Raw genomic sequence first — 8,507 nt, 5'->3', positions numbered from 1 at the left:
TCCCTTGGCCATCTCAGACTTCATCATCTAGAAATCCAGGGCCTTTGCCTCGGAATCAATTGTTCTCAGCCCACCGATAAGGACTCTGAGGGTCCTTGTTTCCTGATCTGTTCATCCTCATGAAAAAGAAAGCAGAAAACAAAGAAACAAATGTAAGGACTGGTTGGATCTTGGAACAAAGCAAGTAAAAAAGTTTGATAACCTGAAAAACTAAGCCAACCCCCTGCTGTTGAGCTGATTCTGTTTACTAAACTAGGCCTGAAATAGAATCACTCTACTAAGCCCCATGTCAACAAACCAAAATCCACATCATGTAAATACGAAGCTTTCCCAGGAGACAAAATCCAAATCTCTCTATTGACTTTTCTGGGAAAGGAAACCTGAGCTAACCAATGACAACTGTCAGTGTATTCAAAGGCTCTCTGCCTGTCCCATGCTAGCAACTTTTGTCTGGCTTTCAGACCAGGGATCTCTTGGTTCATGAACTGTAAAACAAAACTTAGGAGTTCATACCCAAATTTAATATTGTGAAATTTTTAGCAAGTTCTATACGACTATAATCACATAGGATTATACAATGGTGCGATCATACTTTCTTATAGGAAAAAAAATTGTTTTAAAGGAAGCAGAAGAGAAACCCGGTTAGGGAGAGAAATGGATATGTTCTTTTAAAAATAAACTGCATTTGTGCAAAAGCTCAGCAGAGAGAAATAAAATTTACGAAAGATTGGTGGAAAGTGGTATGGTTCATCCACTCCTCTCTACTCAAAAATCGACCCTATGGAGAGAGCAGGCCAACAGAGAGCTATGAATCTGGGCCTTGAGCAAAAGTACCTTTTTCTGAGTTGGTTTTATAGGTTGTTGTGGGCCTAAAATCATGGAAACTGCTACAAAACCGCCCTACAGAACTCCTTATCTGATTCCTGCAAGGATCCTCTGGGGTTGTTCTCATGGACAGCCTGAGAGAAACGCCTTAGGAACCTCGGGCCCACAGTGGTTGTGCTGTAAGAAGCTACTGGCTTTCATCATGTGCACAATGAATTGTGCAATTGATTGGGCTTCCTATTTTGGTCTTTGTCAGTAAAAAACCTAAAACCAAGACTGCAGTTCACCTGTAACATGTCTGTCTCTTGGGGGGTCCAATTTATGACCCTAGTTTTTCTTGTTTTTTCCTACCCACTTCTAAGTTACATTAGCATGCCATAGGACATCTTTGTAGTCTTTTTAGAACAAAGACGGTGACCCATTTTACTTATACTGAATTTGTACTACAGGTAGGATATTCAGATGAAAATAATTGGTTGAGGTAAGTGTAAAGAAGCAGCTCTTGAAGGGGTTTCCGTACGTATGAGGCACTGTGTAAAGTACACAGATATGTAACATGGCTTTATGGAGCTTGCCTTCTTCAGGGGCACAGATAACAAACATACGACAGAGTAGGTGGGAAAGTCCCTCAAGGTTTTTGGTTAACGCATGCTTGGAGAAGAGAACAAATCCACATTAATCATTGCTGGAGTACACCACTCTTCAAATGTCCCATAGGTGCCGCTGTGCAATGGAATGATGGGACTTCTGAGTTGGGAATTACATTTTCTGTGGTTAGCACCTCTGAGTTTGCATTTTCTCAGATAAACACCACCCTTGTTTACTTCAAGTGCTTTGTTTTATAGAGATGGCCCACTAACTTGATCACTTAACTGCTCAAAATCAAAGGACAGGCAAAAGAAATTCAAAGACAGAGCCGGAAGAAAACATGAATTTTTTTTTACCAGACTAGACCATCTATCTAAAGCAATCAGATGTTATATTGATATTAATTATTGGTATGATGATTAGAAATAGTTGGCAGGGTGGAAGAGTCAAAGAAAATCTGCATTTGCCTCTCAAGTACTGTGTGATTGTTATAATCCCTGTTGTCCTGTTTATAAAATTGGAAAAGCAAATCCTTGCCCCAAACTCACTGAAATTTGCAAATATGCATTAAGTATTTTCAGACATTCATTCAGTATGACAGATAGATAAGACATGTCCCAGCCCACTGGAGCTATAAAGGACCCATAAGAGAGTTAGTTAAAAGCACTTGAAAACCATACAAAATGCTGCACATACACATGGAAACAAACAGCTCCTTTAAGGTATCTTCAGCAAAAAGATCAAGAGAGGAAGAGAATTCTAGAACCATAGGCCTTTTCCAAAAGTTCAGAGAAAGAAGCCATCCTAGGAGTCCTATACAAAAATCTATTACCACAAGTGTGGGTGAAGAGATAGCATCTGTTATGGATTGAATTAGGTCTCCCCTCTCCAAAATATAAGCTGGAATCCTAACCCTTACAACTGTAAATGTAAGTCCAGTTGTGAATGGAGTTTTCTTTGTGATGTTAAAGAGGTCTGTCAGTGTGCCTTGTGTCTTCAACCCAATCATTTCTCAATTACACAAAGAGCACATGCAGAAGTAGGCCAGAACAAACAGGCAGACGGTGGCTATCATGTGAAAATCGCCGAGGTATTCAGGACAGTCGGGCTATGAAAATAGAGACACGGACCTTCTCCTGGATCTTACAGAGTCTTTCTCTATAGCCTTCCCCTGAATTGGTCATTCTAGCGTCAACTGTGAGAAAATAAAAGATTGCCCTTTAAAGCCGCCCCTTTGTGCTTTCTTGTTGCAGAAACACTAGGAAACTAAGAATTCTATTAGAAGACATAAAAGGCCATTGAGACAAGTTTGCCATACAAAGGTTTAAATTAAAGAGAAAAATATACCAAGTTTTTCAAACTTACTCTATGCTCATGGATGTCTGTCTCCCACACATGGTGAGCCCCAAAGGAATGCTAGGAAGGTCCCATTCAAAAACTGTCCCTGATGTCAATAAAAATATTATTCAAGGGGAAAAAAGTAAAAAAAAAATAAATAAAACAAAAAAACTCTGACTGACTATCTCTATGAATACAGAGCTGAAGCAAAGTCTTGACATCCAAGACCATAGAATCCAGTTGGCTTACAAGTTAGCAAATGAGTTATCACAGATCAGGACATGAGCAGTAGGATAGAGTGTGCAATGTGAGTGACAGGTGCACTGAGGAAGACACATCTGACCAAAGAGCCAAGAGTGGCAGCCTTGACTGTCACCAATATGTAACCCAGAAACCAGCCCCTCGAGCACTCTATGCAGGCCGTGTGACATTTGTCTCTTGACAATGAGAAAATGCATCATCTTCCCAAAAAACACATTGATCACACAGAGCTTTAAGCTTGTCATGGAAGGGCTGATTATTTTTCTTTATAAAAATGCAAAAGATGGCAGCTCCCACTGATCAGGTACTCAAGGGCCGCCTCAGTGAAAATAATGTTGGCCTTTGTTGGCTTCCAGAAGCCTCCCCTCTCAGGTCTCTAGAGCAATGGTCATTTACCTTCCGGAAATTTTCACTGAATCAACCACCACATTAGAAGTCCTTGAACTATTTATAGACTTTTCCATTTTTGTCAGCGGCTTTATTTTTGTTATTGTTATTTTATGTTTGTTTTTTGCTGTTCTTGTTATTGTTTTGTTGGTTTTTACTTCCTTTGTTGTTTTATTTGGCTTTGCCTGGTTTTTGCACTTATTAAGGTATCTGCATGTCTATCTAGATAAGATAGGCAGGATAAATAATTCGAAGATGAAAAGACAGTACCAATGGTTCTGGGGAGAAACAAGAGAAGGGGTGGTGGGAGAAAAGAAGGGGAAGGGGGACCAACCCAGGGACAAGGGGACAGCAAGTGAACTAAAATCAATGGAAGGAAGGCCGTATGATGCCTAGTGGGGCTCAATCAAGGGGAACGTAGCAGTGAGGCATTACTAAACCCGAATGAAGGCTGAATATGATGGTGAGACAAGAGGAAAGTAAAAATGAACTAGAGGAAAGAACCAGGAGGCAAGGACATTTGTAGAGGCCTAAATATAGCATGTACATGTGTAAAAATATATATAATGAGAGGGGACTAGAACTATGTACTCATATCTATATGATAAGAATTAAGGTTGCAGATGGACATTGGACTTTGACTCAAGTACTCCCTCAACACAAGAACACTTTGTTCAAACAAGCCAACATTCTGTGATGCTCACCTTCCTGACATGATCACTGAAGACAAAATGGGTGCATAAGCAAATGTGGTGAAGAAAGCTGATGGTGCCTGGATATCAAAAGATATAGGTATCTGGGGTCTTAAAAACTTGAAGATAAACAAGTGGCCATCTAGCTGAGAAGCAACAAAGCCCACATGGAGGAAGCACACCAGCCTGTGTGATCATGAGGTGTCGAAGGGATTAGGTATCAGGCATCTAAGACCAGAATAAAACCATACCCAAGGTGAATGGGGGGGGCGGGGATGGAGTGAAGACCCAATTCCTATCTGTAGACAATTGGACATCCCCTCACAGAGGGGTCATAGGGAAGAAATGAGCCAGTCAGGGTACAGTATAGCACTGATGAAACACAACTTTCCTCTAGTTCTTTGGTGCTTCCTTCCCCCCACTATCATCCCCCAACTCAATTCTACCTTACAAATCAGATTAGACCAGAACATGCACACTACTACAGAAAAGATCCCATAACACAGGGAATCCAGGATAGATAAACCCTTAAGGGCCAACAAGGGGAGTAGAGATACCAGGAGGATTAGGGGAGGGTGGTGGGAGAAAGGGAGAACCAATCACCAGGATTAATTATAACCCCCTCTCAGGGGAATGAATAACGTGAGGGGTGACAGAGTACAATGTAAAATATGGAAAAAATAATCTATAACTTATCAAGGATTTGTAAGGGAGGGCAGGCGGAGGAAGGAGGGGGAAGAAATGGGTGGATATCAGGGGCTCAAGTAGGAAGAAAATGCTTTGAAACTTATGATGGCGGCATACATGCAAATGTGCTTGACACACTGAAGGCATGTATGGATTGTGATAAGAGATGTAAGAGCCCCCAATAGAAGTATTTTTTTTTTAAAGTTTAAAAAGAAGTCCTTTGTGGGGTAACTGTCACAATTGCTTCTCTTGCCTTCAGGGCTTGTTCTTTTTTCTTAGGGATGCCGAAACAAAGTACCACAAAAGGGGTGGCTTTAAAGAGAGATGTATTGCTCACACTTCTAGAGGCTAGATATTTGAATTCAAGAAGATGGCGAGCCCATGTTTTCTCCTGTACTCTAGGGGAAAAAACATTCTAATCCCGCAATATCCCTCACCCCCTTCTGTTCTTTGCCAAATAGATGCATCTTCCCATGGTGATCTTTCACCCAGATCTATCTGTCTATATCTCTCCTCTTTTACAAGAACACCACTTAGACTGGATCAGGAACCACCCTAATTTGATATGACTTCAGGTTAACTTAAGTGATAGCATGTTTAAATATACTATTATCAAACATTTTCATGTTCTCAGGTAGTAGAGATTAAGATTTCATAAATCTTCTGGAAGTACACAATTCAATCCATAATAAAGATTAATAAATTTTTAAAATATGATTTTATGAACCCCCTTGGCATCTTCCACTGGCTCATCATGACCAAGGCCGATAGATCCCGGCCACCTTTGGGTTTGGCCATAGCCAAAGAAAGAAGCTGGCTCCACAATCAATGCTCATGGAAGTAGCAGTCAAGAAATTAAACAATGTGTTGCATTGGGTAAATCTGCTGCAGAAGATCTCCTCAGTGTGTTCAAAAGCAGAGAGTTTACTTTGAGGACTAAGGTGCACCTGACCCAAGCCTTGATATTTTCCATTGCCTCATATGCATGTGGAAGTTAGGCATTGAATAAGGAAAACTGAAGAAGAATCGATGCATTTGAACTGTGGTGCTGAAAAATAATATTGAAAGTACCATGGACTGCTAAAAGGACAAACCAATCTGTCTTGGAAGAAGTAAAGCCAGAGTGCTCCTTAGAGGCAAATATGGTGAGGTATCATCCCACATACTTTGGACATACTGTCAAGAGAGACCAGTCCCTGGAGAAGGATATCATGCTTGGTAAAGTGGAGGGGCATCAAAAAAGAGGAAGGTGCTCAAGAAGATGGATTGACACATTAGCTGCAATAAGGGGCCCAGACATAGAAGTAATTCTGAAGATGGTGCGGGATCAGTGAGTGCTGCCGTCTGTTGTGCATACAGTTGCTTTCAGTCAGAATCGACTTGATGGCACCTACCAACAACAAAGGAATTCTCAGCTGATGGCAAAGGAGCAAGCAAAAACGATGCTTTTTCTCTAGTTTCCAAGCCAAACTGAAACTCTATAGTTCCTGTAAAGAGTAAATTATAAACCTATTTTTTAACTCACTGTTTTAGAGGGCTATAACTGGAAACCCAGCAATTATTATACTCTGTTGTCTTCAAGTTAATACCACTGATAGTGACCTCATGGAACAGAAAAGAAATGCCCTTATAGTTTCCAAGGCTGTAATCTTTACAAAAGCAGAATGCTCCATTGTTCTACAGAGTACCTGGCGGGTTCCAGACACTGACTTTTTGATTAGGAGCTGAGTGCTTAACCACTGTGTCACGAGGGCTCCATTGAGAAGTTGAAGTAGTAGTAAACTTAGCATGAATGCATCCCAGAGATGTTGCCAGCAGCCAAGGGGTGCAGGATGCCTGTCACTGTTTTAGCAAAAGACAGAGACCAAGTTGATTCAAAAAATTCTAAGTTCATTCCTGTAAGCACTAACAGGGGCAAAGAGTGAGGTTTCTACCTCCCAACTGTTTCAAGATTCAGTGAAAATCCAACAAGTTATATACCTCCAAACTTTGTGGCAGTTTGGGACAGATAATTAACAGGTTTTGCAGTGACCCATGAGATAATTACCAAGTTTTATAATGATCATAGGACCTTCAAACAATGAGGGGAAACGGGAGCAAGGTTCTTAGGAAAGAGTTTACATTTCCCCAAGGGATAATCAGATCATCAGTTGATATCTTCATTACCCCAGGGGGTGTCAGACCTATACCCCATAAAGTTTCAGCCTCCAGCTTATCTAAATGGCCCTGTTCCCCTTTCCTGAATTAGAGCATCCTTGCTGATTAGGTGTGAAAGGAATTTTTTCTACAAGGAAAAGAGCTGTTATATCCTAGGTCCCTTTAACAAATCAAATCTCACTTGATGTTGCATTTCACTATTTGAGAAGAAGGCTGTTGCTCCTCTAAGGTGACAGATGGGGCAATGAGTAAACAATCACACTAAAGTACAAGTAAGAATACTGTACATCATACTGTGAGAATGGAGAGAGAAATTTCATGAGGCAGCGATATAAGAGGAAACACGAAGAGATAGTGTTTGAAGTGAGCCTTCATACAGTGGCTTACTTTGAGCTGAAAAACTAATTGATGCTGAAGTATTCACACATGTTCATAACAGCATCCTACCCAACAGCCCAAAACAGGAAGCAACCCAGATGTTCATCAACTGATTTTGTCTTTCAGCAAAATGTGGTATGTCCATATAATGGAAATGACCCTGCCATAAAACATGAATGCAGTTCTGATATATGCCACAACATGGGGAAACATTGAACACATGATGCTATACAAGAAACCAGACTCAAAGACATGATTTGATTCCATTTATATGAAATGTCTAATAATAAAAAGGGTGCTGTTTAATCAGTTCTAATTCATGATGATCCCATGTTACAGAGTAAAACTGGTCTATAGGGATTTCATGGGCCTTTCTTCCACGGAGCCACTTGATGGGTTCAAACCACCAGCCTTTTTGGTTAGCAACCAATCACAAACCACTTGTGCCATTCAGCCTCCCTTGAAATGTCCAGAATAGTAAATGTGTAGAGACAAAAAGCAGATTAACTGAGAAGTGGATCTGCTACTATTAAGAAAAAGGGTTGGGAGTGGAATGTATCCTTTGGGTGAGTCTTGTATTGTGAAGCTCCTGGATCCAGGAGAAGATTGATACCAGGGCACATGAAGACCTCTAAGGAATGCTATGCCTACAGAAGCGGAAAGCAAATGCAAATCTTTCTATAGATCTAACAGTGAGAATGACTTCAGGAGCTGACACTCTGAATTTGGAGTTTTAGCCATCTAATCTGTGACTGAAGGAAGGGAGAAGAGTACCTTAGATATCTAGTGCTGTTATAGCAGAAATATCACAAGTAAACGGCTTCATCAAATCAAAATTGCATGGGCCTTTCTTCCACGGAGCCACTTGGTGGGTTCAAACCACCAGTCTTTTTGGTTAGCAACCAATCACAAACCACTTGTGCCATTCAGTCTCCCTTGAAATGTCCAGAATAGTAAATGTGTAGAGACAAAAAGCAGATTAACTGAGAAGTGGACTGTGACTGAAGGAAGGGAGAAGAGTACCTTAGATATCTAGTGCTGTTATAGCATTCTCTCAGGGAATTAGGGAGGGGGGTGCGGGGCTATGCATTAATCATTGAGATTGGTTCCCCCTTCCTCTCCCTTTCTCCCCACCTTATCCTTACCCTCCTGGTATCACTACTCCAATTTCTGTTCCTGGGGGGTTTATCTGAC

This window comes from Echinops telfairi, unplaced genomic scaffold (genome assembly GCF_000313985.2).
Source record: "Echinops telfairi isolate 266 unplaced genomic scaffold, ASM31398v2 ScPeMD7_70;HRSCAF=299, whole genome shotgun sequence".
Classification (NCBI taxonomy): domain Eukaryota; kingdom Metazoa; phylum Chordata; class Mammalia; order Afrosoricida; family Tenrecidae; genus Echinops; species Echinops telfairi.
Note: the sequence above shows the minus strand (reverse complement) of the source record.